The following is an 18,472-nucleotide window of genomic DNA, read 5'->3' as shown; positions in this document are numbered from 1 at the left end:
ACAAAATTATATCTAATTGAAAATAATCGAACCCATGACTTGTCAGGATTGTGAAGAAGCTTTCAAATATGTTTACCTAACTTGGAAACATTAACATATCTAGCTCTCCTGATGTCAAAACTACATCTAGTAGAAGTTTGAGTTGTGGTATCCCATTTAACCCAGTGACTAGATTTGCCTCCCCAAACAAACTGTCTTATATATGAATTAATATTACTACACATTTCTTCTGAAAACCACAAATTATGCATGGTATTAATATATATAGAACTAAGCACAAACACAACAAGTGTCACCCTCTCAGGCCTATCAGAAGCCTACATTTACATCCAGCTAAATGAGAATTAATTTTATCAATGATAAAGGAGAAATTCACATTTGTGACCCTACCAGAAAGCAAAGGAAATCCAAGATATTTACCAATAATAAAGGCATGTTGTAATTTAATCATATCTTCAAATTCCATTAGCTTTTGTGGAACATGTTGTACTATTTGGCAATTAGTGAGAAGATGAATCTGCCCCTAATTCTTTTCAAGTATTTGAGAGAAATGGTAAAGGAAACTAGAAATGGAGGTTCCATGATAAGAGATTGGATGCCTATGGTTAGGTTGATTTCTGACATCTTATTTGAGAGCAAATTGGTAAAGAATCTTATCTCTAATCCTGACACTGAAACTCAATCTGAACTTAACCCTAATCCTGAGAAATATAATGATGTAGTCAGATAGTCTGAATCATATGTTGAAGTCATCACAGTCCTAGAAAGGAACTCTTGTCCTTACTCTGATCTGACTTCTTCTTAAACCAACATCCGTACCACTCCCTTAGATGATCAGTTGACTCAGTTTGAAGGTGAGGTTGCTGACATAATCAATGCTCTCTATGAGGCTTATACTTATAATATAAACCTCTCTGAGGTATGTGCTCTTACCGAAAACTCCAAAAGCTGAATTGAAGTCAGTTTTGAGGAGCTAGAGGTTGCTTTCTTGAAGGATGCAAAAAGGAACTTACATGACAGACTCTCTAGTATAGTTGACTCTCTTATGTAGAATATCCCTCCAACACTTCTACTTCCTGCTCCTGTTGTGACTTCTCCTCCTTCTCCGGTTCAGGCTCCGTTGGTTGCTTTTGAGCCTTCTCTAGAAGTTGAAAGTGTCTCTGGTTCTAACAAGTATATGGTTTCCGATGAATTCATTCTAAAGACTTTTGAGTGTTTGATGGTTGAGAATTCTGAAGTGAAAGAGAAACTCAAGCGTCAGGATGAGAAAACAGACATGCTAGTAGGGATGCTTGGAGAATTCTTATCAAGACTACCACCCTTCCTAAACCCTAGTATTTAAAAAAAACTTTGTGTTTATTTCATTTCTGTTCTTTGTAGTCTCTTATTCTATGAATGAAATGAAATGTTTGATGAATGATGTATGTTTTTACTTTGTATTTTTTTCTTTTTTAATAATGACAAAGGGGGAGAAAAATAATTACTGATTTTGATGTATCTAATTTCATTTTGAAACCCAAACATATATCTAACTTGGTAATATTTCTGAGAACTTTGTAAAAGTTCATCATTCTAACAAAGTGTTTCAGGTTCTAAGGCTTATTCCGGTTCTGAACTATTCAAGTTAACCAAGTTGATCTTTTTCTCTGAAACCAGGATATGAAATCAGTTCTGACTCAGACATAAGTTATACAATTAGGACTCTGAAAGCTTATGTAACCAAGAATCTAAAAGCTATGACAAATCATGCTCTGTGACGAGGCTGATAACCAGACTTTCTAACACTCAAGCAAGAACTCTGAATGAGTTACTTTTGTACCTAAGCCGGTGCATTATGGAAAGCTACTTCATCCATTATGAAAGGGCTTTTGTCTTATGGGAAGATAGCAATCAAATGATAACCAAACATCTTACTTTCTTAAAGAGAGAAACAACCAAGCTTTTGCCTTATGGGAAGTTATTTCTTTCATGTTGATTGAAAGTTTTATATGTGTTAAGATTATTTTAAGTCTTAAATTTAGGGGGAGCTTGGAAACATAACTCTGACATTCTAAGCTGAAAATAATTTTTAACAGTATAAAATTCAGGGGGAGGTTACAAACCTCGTTCTGATAATTTTATGTGATTAAACCTTGTAAAAATATTTCATCAAAATACATGATTTTGTCATCATAAAAAAGGGGGAGATTGTTAGAATAAGATTTGGTTTTGCATTTGGCCTTTAGTTTTGATGATAACAATGCATTATTTCTTAGAGAATAATTTTATACACTAATGGTTTTTATCTAGTGTGTAGCTTTTGCTAACAGGTTATGACTCTGAGGCAATGATGTGTGATGTCATTAGATTCTGGAATCAACACACTCTGAATCTGATGAGATACAAGTGTTTTACAAGATGCTATCAAGTTCTAGAAAGCTCTTAGACAATGATTTTGATGAACGTTTGTGCTAAAGCTTCTTACTGTGACTCTGATTTTTAGAGACTCTGAAGGTTTGTCTACCTTCAAGATTCTGCGCTTAAGTTTTGAAGATTCTGAAGAACAAGATCTGAATACTCTAAAGACCAGGTTCTGAGGAACTGTGTCAAGACTCTAAAGACCAAGGTTTTGAAGATTTTGTCAACTTGTCTTTTAATCCTTTTAAGCATTCTTCAACATCATTTTATCAGAAGCCTCTGAATATTAGAAGATAAGATCAAAAGATTTTGTGTCAGGAAAGTAGTACACAGTGCAAGATCATCTTTGCTGCCACTATCCTGATTTTGTTGGCTAAGGACAATACTATTGTACCATTTTTCCGCTTGTATGCAAACTGTTATGAAAGAGACAATTGCATTTCAATATTCCAATTCTACCCTCCAACGAATATTTTATATGGCTATATAAAGGAGACTTGAAGATTGGAAGAAGTAGTTAGCTCTTTATTAATGCTTTGATAACGCTCACGCTACTAAACATACACACACTTTTTCCTTAGTAAATATTTTTTGTGTATATTCTTTGTAAACACACAAAAACTTTTCTCGTTACTGTGTCAGAAATATTCATTGAATTAACTTGTGTTAATTTGATTTTTATAAGCATTCTTTGTAACACAACTTGTAAATCTCAAATTTGTTTGAGTGGTTTCCTTGAGTGATTAGGTTTTAGTCAGATAGACTCAAGAAGACAATGAGGATTTGCCTTTGTGGTGTCTGTAATCAGGTTTTGATTATAGTGAATTAAGTCTTTCTTGAGAAGGATAAATCACCTTGGTATGGTGGAGTGGAGGTAGCTTCGCTAACAACAAAGCAGTATAAAAATAACTTTGTTATTTTTCTTGTTCATGATATTTCTTTATTGAGTTGTTTTTGAAAAATCTTTTGTGTTTAGAAATCCAATTAAAACCTCCATTTCTTGTGTTTCTTACCACCTTCATAGGAAACCTGAATATTTTCTTAGCATTGAAGTAAAATATCAAGCCAATGGGTCTCTTATACTTACTTAAACTAAGTATATCAGAGACATACTTTCCAAAGTTAACATGAAAGAAGCAAATGGAGTACATACTCCTATGTTTAGTCAATGCAAACCTAGAAAATTTAGGTCTAATGTTATGCATGATACTTTCTTCTGACGATTTGTAGTAGGTTCTCTATAATATGTCACACTAACAAGGCCAGAGATAGCATATTGTGTGAACAAAAGCTTGTTAGTTTATGGCAAACCCTCTAGATAGTCATTAGAGCATGGTCAATAGAATACTGAGATACTTGAGTGATACATCAATACATGGCTTGGTCATATCTCCTTCAAATCCTAGTCAAGAGTTGTCATTAAGAGCCTACAATGATTTAGACTAGGAAAATGATCAAGATCATAGAATATATGCTTTTGGTACCGCACTTTTATTGGTCCAAATTTGATTTTGTGGAGCTTTAAAAAGAAGTTTTTGGTTGGTAGATCGAGTGCTGAGGCAGAATTCAGAGTCTTGGCACATACCAGATATGGGTTTGTATGACTGTAATCTCTTCCAACCGAGCTGAAAATCAAAACTCTGTCACCAACTTTACTATGTGACGACCTAAGTGCGGTTCTACTATCTCACAATCATTTACTACATGCTAGAACAAAACATGTTAAACTAGACATACATTTTGTCAGAGAACGAGTAATTGCAAACAGGTTCAAGATTCAACACGTTCCATCTTCAACACAACTAGCAACCATTATGAGCTCTTATCAATTGCAACTTTTCAAGACTTGAGGAACAAGCTCAAAGTGATAATGCTATCACCATATTGATCATGTGGGGAGTATTAGAGTGTAGAATACATTGAGCCTTTAGTACCTATTGTGTTAAGCAAAGTTAGTAAACAATTGGTTAAACATATGTTATGTAAGTAGTTAGATTAGTTACGAACTTTGTTACAAAGATGTGAACTTGTAATTAAAATATAGTTGACAACGAAACTCATATATAGTGGTATGATTTAATAGCACTTGTGATGAAATGAAATAATTTAGAAAATGTTAGATTGATGAGTTGAAATAAACTTCCAATACTCAGACCCCAAGTTAACTGATTTGACTTTTAAATAATCCTTTCTGATGATACAAATCATTGATTAGAAGTTAGAATTAGTCTTTATTTTTTTCATAATATGGTGGGTGTTCATAATACCAAACCGAAAACAAGAGAGGGAACATATAATGGGATTGTAATGAAGGAAAGAAATAACCTTGGAAATATTTCTAAAGAGATTAACTTTGGTTATATAGCACTCTTATATTAAAAGTGGATTTTCATTCAAATACTATATCAAATAGAAAGAACTAAAATAAATAAAGTGATAGTATAAATATAGAAGGTTGCAATTTTTTCACCTAACATATTTGTAATTTTTTATGTAAAAAATTATTGTTTAAATTATTTGCTATTGTAGATATGAAGTATTGAATCACAATATATTTATACTTCAAATTAGATAGGATAAAAAATAAAAAATTGAATGAAATGTTATGAAATGGTTTCTATTATGTTTCAAATTGTTTGAATATAAGAGACTAAGAGACATTTGAATAAACCGTGTATTTCAAAAAACACTATGGAGACTTTATTATAGAGAGAGAGATTACAACTAATTACATGATATAGTTGATATGTGAGTATTCTATATAGAAATATTCTTAACACTATCTATTTACAAATAGCAACACTCCACCTCAGGCTTGAGCATATAAGTCAAATGCACCAAGCTTGTTACATCTATAATTAGTTCTGGAGTTTCACAGGGATTTTGTAAACACGTCATCCAATTGATCATTAGAGTTGACAAAGCTTGTAAAGATGTCACCAGACTCGATCTTATCTCTGATAAAGTGACAAACTATCTCAATATGTTTGGTCCTCTCATGGAGTACTGGATTTGAAGCAATGTGCAATGCAACTTGATTATCACAAATAAGTGTCATTGGTCTTGATTCTTCAATTTGAAATTCCTTGAGCAATTGTTTTAACCAAATAAGACCACATGTTTCCATTGCCATGACCCTATACTCTGCCTCGACACTTGATGTTGCAACTATGTTTTATTTCTTACTTTTCCAGGATATAAGGTTTCCTCCAACAAGTACACAATACTCAAAGATGGATCGTCTATTAATGGGTGACCCTACCCAATCAGCATCAGAGTATCCAACTACATGAGTATGTCATTTATCTTCATACACTAGACATTTCTTGGAGCATATTTGATGTATCTCAAAATCCGGATAACAACATCCATGTGTTTCTGACAAGGATGCTTGATTATTAAAAGTTAAAAATACTAAATTTGATTAAAGAATTTAACATTTTCTAAGTTTTATAGTAGATAAGGTTAAGTAGTAAATAATATCTTATATTAGATTTATTTTAATGAAATGGTTTTTCTTAATTTAGATCTTTTAGGAACATGTATTTCTTTTGATAAGCAAAAGTGAAAATTGAATTAAAATAGATATAAGACGTAGTCATCCCAGAGTAGAAAAGAAACAAACTAGCAAAAACTAGAATACAAAATCAGAAGATAAATAATTATCCAGATTATAAAGCCAACCGACCAAAGTTGAGGAATTTGACTTTTGAATTTAATTTGGGATTATTTCCATGATAGAATTTGATCCTTCTTATAATATTTATACACTCAAAATTCCTCCTTTAAATAAAATGTTAAATTTTATACTGTTTTTCAATGAAAATATATTATTATATTATATCATGTAAATAATTTAAATTTTCGGTCTAATTTTACGGGATAAATGATGGTCACTGATTAATAATATATAATTAATTTATATTATTGGTACATCATCCTTTTTTTTTCAAATGTTATTTCCATATATTTAGAAAAAAATAAAAAACAAAGAAACTTCTCTTTTTTATCAATGAAAAAAAAAGAAATAATAGAAAAATCAAACTATTGAGAATTGAATATTTGTAGTCTGCTTAACAGATATTAACTAAAGGAGAATGATAATTAACAAGCAAGACTCACAATTTAGCAAGTTAATCATCACTAGCATTTCCTTCGCGTAAGGTGTGAACAAGGCCAAACTACCACTCTATTAATAAGAGATTGAATATAATCCATTATATGTGTATACAAATGAGTAAAACATACACCATCTTGAATATACTTCAGAGCCATTAGAGAGTCAGACTCACAAATCACATTTCTAAAACCATGATTCCAAGCAATATCAAGACCATGAAAAATGGTTTAAAGCTCGACATTAATATTAGAGGTGAAACTCAAACATCCTGCAAAATCTGTGATCCAACCTCCATTAGAGTTTCTCAAAAGGTCACCAAATTCGGATGGCCTTGGATTACCAATGTAACTACCATCTACATTGACCTTTATCACATTCTCTAGGGAAGGGTGCAAAGACACAAGTCTAGGGGCTGATATCTTATTAAAACCACCAAAAGTCTGTTTGGTAGAATATAAAAGAGTAGTTGTTTTGCTAAAAATATTCCAGAGAGAGTGTTTGTTGTCTTTGAAGCATTTTTTGTTACGAGATTTCCAAACCATCTAACAACAAATGAGAAACAAAGGGCCATGATTGACGACCGTATTAACTTTCATCCATTATTTATATATATATATATATATATATATATTATATATATATATATATATATATATATATATATATATATATATATATATATATATATATATATATATATATATATATATATATATATATATATATATATCTTCCTCATAAAAATGAATGTGAGATGGAAAATTAAAATTGTTACAAACTTGCATGGCCTTAGGGAAATCTCTAAGAGTGTGTAAGATGGTTTCATTAAATGCACCCCATCTATAACAAGAGACATCTATTGACATGTGAAGAGTTACCCGTGTATAGTTGGTAGATAACTTCCCATGCATGATTATCCAAACATAATGAGGAATATTTTCAAGTAACTTGAAGGTCCAAATCCAAGACAAAATCATTGTCTAAATATTAGGTGGATTGAGCTCCAAAGTTAACCAAGAATAAGCTAATTTGGTAGAATAAGTCTCTTATAATGAAGATTCTCAAATAAGGGAAAAGAGGGCGCTTATTTTGGCCTATAACAGCGCTTTTAAGCGCCCTCTAAAGTGGCGCTGGCATAGGTAAAGACAGCGCTTTGTTTTCCTGGAGAAAGCGCTGTCTAAAGTGGCCACATTATAGTGCGCTTTCAGAAAAAAGCGCCCTCTGGAGTGGTCCATAAAGGGACACCTTAGAGGGCGCTTTCAGGAAAAAGCGCCCTCTAAAGTTGTCAATGTAAAGTGTTTAGAGGGCGCTTTCAGGAAAAGCGCCCTCTAAAGTTGTCAATGTAAAGTGTTTAGAGGGCGCTTTCAGGAAAAAGCGCCCTCTAAAGTTGTCAATGTAAAGTGTTTAGAGGGCGCTTTCTGGACAAAGCGCCCTCTAAAGTGTTAGTTATTTTTAAAAAAATTGTTTGAAAAACAGTGGATATTTGATTGTTAACCTGTTCGCATGCTGCAAAAGTGTAAAATTCATATTGATTTCATCCTTTAATCCAATGTTATACACCATTAATCCATTGATATATACAACATGAATCCATTTATATACAACATTAATCCTCCATATATACAACATTAATATATGATTCTTTGATCAACAATATACAACAACATATTCATGATTTAGTAAAAGTACAACAACAATATACAACATATATACAACAACAACATACAACAACAACATTCCATACATATATGTACAACAATATACAACCTAGCTATATGATTCTTTGATCAACAATGAATTGACACAATTCATCCTTGATTTCATCCAAATTTGCTCTTGAGTAAGATTTGTATTCCTCAAAGTACTACAATTAAGAGAATAAAACATATTCATGATTTAGTAACAAATTAGATGAAATATCCGATAATATTAAAATAAACCCTAAGTTATTATTCCATACCATTTTTGGGATGTCTATACGATTCAACGCAATGATGTCTCTCATAAATCTCATTACAAAAAATCCGCAATCGACCGAATTATTTTGCTGAGGACACTACACAGAAAAACAAACAATATATATATAGTTAATTTCTTACAAACACTATTATAAGCAAAAAAACAAACACTATTATAAGCAAAAATAAGATACTTAATATATACCTGAACTCTGATCCAGGTAATGTCCTTCCTATTGCGGTAATTCTTTTTCGATCTAAATTTTATTATTGCCCTAACAAAATAAAAACGTATATTGAGATCAATCTGACAGACATAATTAAATATACAAATACACACGATTATTTAGGGGAATTTCACTTACGCGTCAACCGTCTTCTTCATATTCGGATATTTACTCCAATCACCCGATAAAGAATCGAGATAATACACTATTAGTCTCGAAAGATCCATAGCAACCAACACCCAGTGACCACTGTAAAATAAAACAAAAATTTAGATGAATGAAAATTTTCTACGTAAAAGATATACATAGATTAGAATGAAATTATTAGAAAGAAAATCTAACCCGTTGTCAGAATTAAACGGTAAAAAATACAAACTGGATGTAGTATTATCGCCGGCCGCCATGAATCTATCGACTAGATCATTCTTTACGGATGTTGGATTTTTCGTTATTAACGTTGCGTTGATACGGGAAGCAGCAATAAAATTGAAACGGTTACACAATTCCGTTCCCCGCATCAATGTTACATACATATACCTTAAATAGAAACATAATAAACATTAGACTACTCATTGAAATGTGTAAATAAATTGTTCAACTAAGTAAATTATAGATTGATCGGAGTACCATATGTATGTATGAATGACAACGATGCCCAATTCGGTGTGTTCAAAAAGTTGTTGGAAGTCCTCCTTTGCAATTATTTCGAAATGAGCAGCTCCGAAAACACCTTCATCAAAATCTATACTACGAATGGACCCGTGCATAATATCGGACTCATCCACCATTTTCTCAAGACGCATCATAATTTGAGATTTTGTCCCGGACGTCGTTGGAATACCCTTAGCAGCGCTTTTCAACTTTCGATCGGGAACCTAAAAATTCATATAAAATAAATCATGACTTTTTGTGATGCAACAGAATCGTTGCGTATATAATTCAATGGGTATATATATTTGTACCTCTTTTTGAGATGCAACCGACTCGATGCGTCTTGAAATCCCTTTACCAACTTTATGTGTGGGTCTTGTAGGAGTCTAACATTACCATGTAATAAGGATTGATTAAATATCATAATTGTAGCTGAATTGAAATGTGAATACTAAATATTCATAATCATTTAGAACATATATACCTCGGCATCAGGGAAAATTAGATCTGACGGCCAACCAACAAAGGATCCGACTGCATCTCGCATCAACGTTGTCTCTGAAACAACGTCAGGTAATGGGAGAAGGGCGTCCGTATCTAATACAAGGTCAACCGAAACTTTCATAAATCCCACCGGGAGGGGATTATGGTGAAGTAATTCACCCGAAGTATTGTGCACTTTTCCCTTGCCAACCATGCGATAAGTTGGTGACGATAGATACAGCTGACAAGGTGAAATGCCCTAAACCAATAATAAATGTTATTGTTAACGTGTATATGTGTCAAGTAAAAAAGTGTTATTTTAATTTCATAATAACATATATAATTACCTCGGGAAATTTCGGTTGATAATTGATACTAGCTCGGTCACTAGTATCTTTTGCCTCGGAAGCGCACCTTTCCTCTCTATACCTTGCATTCTCGTTTTGCAGTTGGAGTACTTGTGCCCTTAACTCCGCCAAGGTCTCCATCACCTCTTTGTTGGTAGGATTTTTTGTTTTTGTTTTTTTATAAAATGACGACGGAGTCACACCAAAACCCTTACCCTCACACGACCGGAATACTCAGGAACATTTAGTACTCGACTAAGTACGCTCCTGCAATCCTGGACCTCAGTTGAAGGTACGGTTTGGGATAAAGTCTCCTGAAATATTATTAGAGGAGATTAAAAATGAATTATATGTCTAACAAAATTTTTGATATGATTAAAGAAATAATGTTACATATACTTACACATTCGTCATAAACATTTTGGACCGCTTCAACGACAGCCCCATCCTTCCCAACCCGAGCAACCTTCCATAATACGTGCTCCGGAAGAGATGTTGCGTCACTTTTCTCCTCGGCTAGCTACACATTGAATTAGATTATAAGATCATCAATTATAACATATTGTGACAATGTATAAGCTCATAGCATTTGAATATACTCACAATTCTTTGTTGTAACCGTGCATAACCCGTACGCCCTTTTTTGTACGGATACGCGGGTTTTGATGCCCTTTTCCTATTTTTGTCGCTTACTTCCTGGATAAAAAAGTTTAAGGCATATTAGAACCAAGTAACTTAACAATTGTATAATACCATAATTAATAGACATTACATGGAATTTTTTGTTTCTTCGTTTGGCGACAAAGTTATCCCATTCATCGGCTGAAATAATCTCGGCATACTTCATTGGCTGTTCTCCTTCAACAAATTTTCCTTCCTCATCCTTGAGAAATTTGTTGCACAAAAAGGATCGAAATCCTCGGAGTCTTTTTCCGGCCAATTGAATACAATATTTTTGCCGGCTTTCATCGATGTGAAAGGATCTCTAAAAAACATACAAATGGAGTGTGTTATTATAAAGTAATATTATAACAATATATGGTCAACAAATAGTCAACAAAAAAAAACATATAACAATATATGGTAAGTACCTGTATCTCCGACCATATTTTTTCTTTGCCAACCTTCAAGTCCGGACTTCTCCAATTATCACATGTAATCGGAATATGTTGTCGAACAAGGAAACCAATGTAACTTGCCAACATTGAACCGTTAGGCTCAATTAGTTGGTCTTCAGCACTCCAATGCACTTCAAATTTTACACCCTTGTCTCTTGCACGAATGATTGACTTCATAACAGTCAATCCTCGTTTGATTTCTTTTTCAACATTGTTACGTGATCCATTCGCGTCATGGGTATCGTCTTGGTTAGCCATTTTATCTGTAATATAGAAATGATTCAATAAGACCCAAGTAAGACAATGATTCAATACGTGAACACATTCATATACCTTCCATTTCTCTCATGTTACAACAATCTAAACTCTTTTTTTTATCATTATTGAATACAAACTCACACACACCTACTGCATGCAAAAGACCAATGCAAACTTATGGTGTTTGGAACATGAACAAACTTGCATCCATAATCATCAAACTTCCAAGCACAAGCTCAAACACACTTCAAATGATATCAGTTTTCAATCAGAAATAAAAAACTCAGTTTGCCCTAAACAACATTAATCAACATAATGCACAAAATGTAAAACTAAGTTTAGAAAATGCCCTAATCAAACACATGAAGAAAGTGAACGGTAACGATGGAGAAGAGAAATACCTTGAAGGTGACAGTAACGATGGAGAAGAAAGTGAACAGTGACGGTGGACGCAGATAACGCAGTGAACGTGAACGCAGCAGCAGAAAAAGGCGACGGCGACGATGACGGTGAGGGAGGGAGAACGAACGGAGGACGAGAGTAATCGCAGTAGAGAGTAATCGCAGTAGAGAGAAAACCCAGTTACGTAAACGAAATAGCTTATAGAGAGGGAAAATAAAGAGACATGCAGTATATGTTATAATTTTAATGTTTACTAAAGGGGACCTTAGAGGACGCTTTTGTAAAAAAAGCGCCCTCTAAAGGGGGCCTAAGAGGGCGCTTCTGAAAGCGCTCTCTAAGGCTTTCCAAAAGCGCCTTCTAAACTGGAAATGTACATGGACTTAGAGAGCGCTTTTTTAAAAGCGTCCTCTAAGGGTAACCTTAGAGGGCGCTTTCATTAAAGCGCCCTCTATTGGTGTCCCTCCATTTCCTCATTATTTTTTTTTGGCTTCACTTTAGAGGGCGCTTTGTTACAAAAGCGCCCTCTAAAGGGGGCCTAAGAGGGCGCTTCTAAAAGCGCTCTCTAAGGCTTTCCAAAAGTGCCTTATAAACTGGAAATGTACATGGACATAGAGAGCGCTTTTTAACAAGCGCCCTCTAAGGTTACCCTTAGAGGGCGCTTTCAATAAAGCGTCCTCTATTGGTGTCCCTCCATTTCCTCATTATTTTTTCGCTTCATTTTAGAGGGCGCTTTATTACAAAAGCGCCCTCTAAAGTGCGCTGTCTATTCCAATAGTATGCTCCTTATTTTTTCTCTTCACTTTAGAGTGCGCTTTTGTAATAAAGCGCCCTCTAAGGGGCGCTGTCTATTCCAGTTTTTGGCGTAGTGTTATTAAAACCACCAAAAGTCTGTTTGGTAGAATATAAAAGAGTAGTTGTTTTGCTAAAAATATTCCAGAGAGAGTGTTTGTTGTCTTTGAAGCATTTTTTGTTACGAGATTTCCAAACCATCTAACAACAAATGAGAAACAAAGGGCCATGATTGACGACCGTATTAACTTTCATCCATTATTATATATATATATATATATATATATATATATATATATATATATATATATATATATATATATATATATATATATATATATATATATATATATCTTCCTCATAAAAATGAATGTAAGATGGAAAATTAAAATTGTTACAAACTTGCATGGCCTTAGGGAAATCTCTAAGAGTGTGTAAGATGGTTTCATTAAATGCACCCCATCTATAACAAGAGACATCTATTGACATGTGAAGAGTTACCCGTGTATAGTTGGTAGATAACTTCCCATGCATGATTATCCAAACATAATGAGGAATATTTTCAAGTAACTTGAAGGTCCAAATCCAAGACAAAATCATTGTCTAAATATTAGGTGGATTGAGCTCCAAAGTTAACCAAGAATAAGCTAATTTGGTAGAATAAGTCTCTTATAATGAAGATTCTCAAATAAGAATATCATCTGAGTCGTCATTAGTAAAGACACTAGCCATCTCCAATTTTATGTCTTGAGGAAGATGCGTGGAAATCATGTAAAAAATCCAAGTACCATAGTTACAGACATCCATGATATCCAGGTGTGTATCCTGCTCATCCACAAAAGGAATTTTGTTAGAACTTCTACCATTTGGGATACATTTATCATACCAAATTGAAATGTTCCCTCTCCCTACTCTGTTAATAAAATCCTAATTAAGAGTCTCATATGCTTTAGCTATAGAAAGCCATGTGTACGATGTTCCATGGTAACTATTTGCTTCTAGGGTGCGTGCTACAAAATTATATCTAATTGAAAATAATCGAACCCATGACTTGTCAGGATTGTGAAGAAGCTTTCAAATATGTTTACCTAACTTGGAAACATTAACATATCTAGCTCTCCTGATGTCAAAACTACATCTAGTAGAAGTTTGAGTTGTGGTATCCCATTTAACCCAGTGACTAGATTTGCCTCCCCAAACAAACTGTCTTATATATGAATTAATATTACTACACATTTCTTCTGAAAACCACAAATTATGCATGGTATTAATATATATAGAACTAAGCACAAACACAACAAGTGTCACCCTCTCAGGCCTATCAGAAGCCTACATTTACATCCAGCTAAATGAGAATTAATTTTATCAATGATAAAGGAGAAATTCACATTTGTGACCCTACCAGAAAGCAAAGGAAATCCAAGATATTTACCAATAATAAAGGCATGTTGTAATTTAATCATATCTTCAAATTCCATTAGCTTTTGTGGAACATGTTGTACTATTTGGCAATTAGTGAGAAGATGAATCTGCCCCTAATTCTTTTCAAGTATTTGAGAGAAATGGTAAAGGAAACTAGAAATGGAGGTTCCATGATAAGAGATTGGATGCCTATGGTTAGGTTGATTTCTGACATCTTATTTGAGAGCAAATTGGTAAAGAATCTTATCTCTAATCCTGACACTGAAACTCAATCTGAACTTAACCCTAATCCTGAGAAATATAATGATGTAGTCAGATAGTCTGAATCATATGTTGAAGTCATCACAGTCCTAGAAAGGAACTCTTGTCCTTACTCTGATCTGACTTCTTCTTAAACCAACATCCGTACCACTCCCTTAGATGATCAGTTGACTCAGTTTGAAGGTGAGGTTGCTGACATAATCAATGCTCTCTATGAGGCTTATACTTATAATATAAACCTCTCTGAGGTATGTGCTCTTACCGAAAACTCCAAAAGCTGAATTGAAGTCAGTTTTGAGGAGCTAGAGGTTGCTTTCTTGAAGGATGCAAAAAGGAACTTACATGACAGACTCTCTAGTATAGTTGACTCTCTTATGTAGAATATCCCTCCAACACTTCTACTTCCTGCTCCTGTTGTGACTTCTCCTCCTTCTCCGGTTCAGGCTCCGTTGGTTGCTTTTGAGCCTTCTCTAGAAGTTGAAAGTGTCTCTGGTTCTAACAAGTATATGGTTTCCGATGAATTCATTCTAAAGACTTTTGAGTGTTTGATGGTTGAGAATTCTGAAGTGAAAGAGAAACTCAAGCGTCAGGATGAGAAAACAGACATGCTAGTAGGGATGCTTGGAGAATTCTTATCAAGACTACCACCCTTCCTAAACCCTAGTATTTAAAAAAAACTTTGTGTTTATTTCATTTCTGTTCTTTGTAGTCTCTTATTCTATGAATGAAATGAAATGTTTGATGAATGATGTATGTTTTTACTTTGTATTTTTTTCTTTTTTAATAATGACAAAGGGGGAGAAAAATAATTACTGATTTTGATGTATCTAATTTCATTTTGAAACCCAAACATATATCTAACTTGGTAATATTTCTGAGAACTTTGTAAAAGTTCATCATTCTAACAAAGTGTTTCAGGTTCTAAGGCTTATTCCGGTTCTGAACTATTCAAGTTAACCAAGTTGATCTTTTTCTCTGAAACCAGGATATGAAATCAGTTCTGACTCAGACATAAGTTATACAATTAGGACTCTGAAAGCTTATGTAACCAAGAATCTAAAAGCTATGACAAATCATGCTCTGTGACGAGGCTGATAACCAGACTTTCTAACACTCAAGCAAGAACTCTGAATGAGTTACTTTTGTACCTAAGCCGGTGCATTATGGAAAGCTACTTCATCCATTATGAAAGGGCTTTTGTCTTATGGGAAGATAGCAATCAAATGATAACCAAACATCTTACTTTCTTAAAGAGAGAAACAACCAAGCTTTTGCCTTATGGGAAGTTATTTCTTTCATGTTGATTGAAAGTTTTATATGTGTTAAGATTATTTTAAGTCTTAAATTTAGGGGGAGCTTGGAAACATAACTCTGACATTCTAAGCTGAAAATAATTTTTAACAGTATAAAATTCAGGGGGAGGTTACAAACCTCGTTCTGATAATTTTATGTGATTAAACCTTGTAAAAATATTTCATCAAAATACATGATTTTGTCATCATAAAAAAGGGGGAGATTGTTAGAATAAGATTTGGTTTTGCATTTGGCCTTTAGTTTTGATGATAACAATGCATTATTTCTTAGAGAATAATTTTATACACTAATGGTTTTTATCTAGTGTGTAGCTTTTGCTAACAGGTTATGACTCTGAGGCAATGATGTGTGATGTCATTAGATTCTGGAATCAACACACTCTGAATCTGATGAGATACAAGTGTTTTACAAGATGCTATCAAGTTCTAGAAAGCTCTTAGACAATGATTTTGATGAACGTTTGTGCTAAAGCTTCTTACTGTGACTCTGATTTTTAGAGACTCTGAAGGTTTGTCTACCTTCAAGATTCTGCGCTTAAGTTTTGAAGATTCTGAAGAACAAGATCTGAATACTCTAAAGACCAGGTTCTGAGGAACTGTGTCAAGACTCTAAAGACCAAGGTTTTGAAGATTTTGTCAACTTGTCTTTTAATCCTTTTAAGCATTCTTCAACATCATTTTATCAGAAGCCTCTGAATATTAGAAGATAAGATCAAAAGATTTTGTGTCAGGAAAGTAGTACACAGTGCAAGATCATCTTTGCTGCCACTATCCTGATTTTGTTGGCTAAGGACAATACTATTGTACCATTTTTCCGCTTGTATGCAAACTGTTATGAAAGAGACAATTGCATTTCAATATTCCAATTCTACCCTCCAACGAATATTTTATATGGCTATATAAAGGAGACTTGAAGATTGGAAGAAGTAGTTAGCTCTTTATTAATGCTTTGATAACGCTCACGCTACTAAACATACACACACTTTTTCCTTAGTAAATATTTTTTGTGTATATTCTTTGTAAACACACAAAAACTTTTCTCGTTACTGTGTCAGAAATATTCATTGAATTAACTTGTGTTAATTTGATTTTTATAAGCATTCTTTGTAACACAACTTGTAAATCTCAAATTTGTTTGAGTGGTTTCCTTGAGTGATTAGGTTTTAGTCAGATAGACTCAAGAAGACAATGAGGATTTGCCTTTGTGGTGTCTGTAATCAGGTTTTGATTATAGTGAATTAAGTCTTTCTTGAGAAGGATAAATCACCTTGGTATGGTGGAGTGGAGGTAGCTTCGCTAACAACAAAGCAGTATAAAAATAACTTTGTTATTTTTCTTGTTCATGATATTTCTTTATTGAGTTGTTTTTGAAAAATCTTTTGTGTTTAGAAATCCAATTAAAACCTCCATTTCTTGTGTTTCTTACCACCTTCATAGGAAACCTGAATATTTTCTTAGCATTGAAGTAAAATATCAAGCCAATGGGTCTCTTATACTTACTTAAACTAAGTATATCAGAGACATACTTTCCAAAGTTAACATGAAAGAAGCAAATGGAGTACATACTCCTATGTTTAGTCAATGCAAACCTAGAAAATTTAGGTCTAATGTTATGCATGATACTTTCTTCTGACGATTTGTAGTAGGTTCTCTATAATATGTCACACTAACAAGGCCAGAGATAGCATATTGTGTGAACAAAAGCTTGTTAGTTTATGGCAAACCCTCTAGATAGTCATTAGAGCATGGTCAATAGAATACTGAGATACTTGAGTGATACATCAATACATGGCTTGGTCATATCTCCTTCAAATCCTAGTCAAGAGTTGTCATTAAGAGCCTACAATGATTTAGACTAGGAAAATGATCAAGATCATAGAATATATGCTTTTGGTACCGCACTTTTATTGGTCCAAATTTGATTTTGTGGAGCTTTAAAAAGAAGTTTTTGGTTGGTAGATCGAGTGCTGAGGCAGAATTCAGAGTCTTGGCACATACCAGATATGGGTTTGTATGACTGTAATCTCTTCCAACCGAGCTGAAAATCAAAACTCTGTCACCAACTTTACTATGTGACGACCTAAGTGCGGTTCTACTATCTCACAATCATTTACTACATGCTAGAACAAAACATGTTAAACTAGACATACATTTTGTCAGAGAACGAGTAATTGCAAACAGGTTCAAGATTCAACACGTTCCATCTTCAACACAACTAGCAACCATTATGAGCTCTTATCAATTGCAACTTTTCAAGACTTGAGGAACAAGCTCAAAGTGATAATGCTATCACCATATTGATCATGTGGGGAGTATTAGAGTGTAGAATACATTGAGCCTTTAGTACCTATTGTGTTAAGCAAAGTTAGTAAACAATTGGTTAAACATATGTTATGTAAGTAGTTAGATTAGTTACGAACTTTGTTACAAAGATGTGAACTTGTAATTAAAATATAGTTGACAACGAAACTCATATATAGTGGTATGATTTAATAGCACTTGTGATGAAATGAAATAATTTAGAAAATGTTAGATTGATGAGTTGAAATAAACTTCCAATACTCAGACCCCAAGTTAACTGATTTGACTTTTAAATAATCCTTTCTGATGATACAAATCATTGATTAGAAGTTAGAATTAGTCTTTATTTTTTTCATAATATGGTGGGTGTTCATAATACCAAACCGAAAACAAGAGAGGGAACATATAATGGGATTGTAATGAAG

This window comes from Lathyrus oleraceus, chromosome 4, assembly GCF_024323335.1.
Source record: "Lathyrus oleraceus cultivar Zhongwan6 chromosome 4, CAAS_Psat_ZW6_1.0, whole genome shotgun sequence".
Classification (NCBI taxonomy): domain Eukaryota; kingdom Viridiplantae; phylum Streptophyta; class Magnoliopsida; order Fabales; family Fabaceae; genus Lathyrus; species Lathyrus oleraceus.
The sequence above is the reverse complement of the archived record's forward strand: the minus strand, read 5'-3'. Positions refer to the sequence as shown.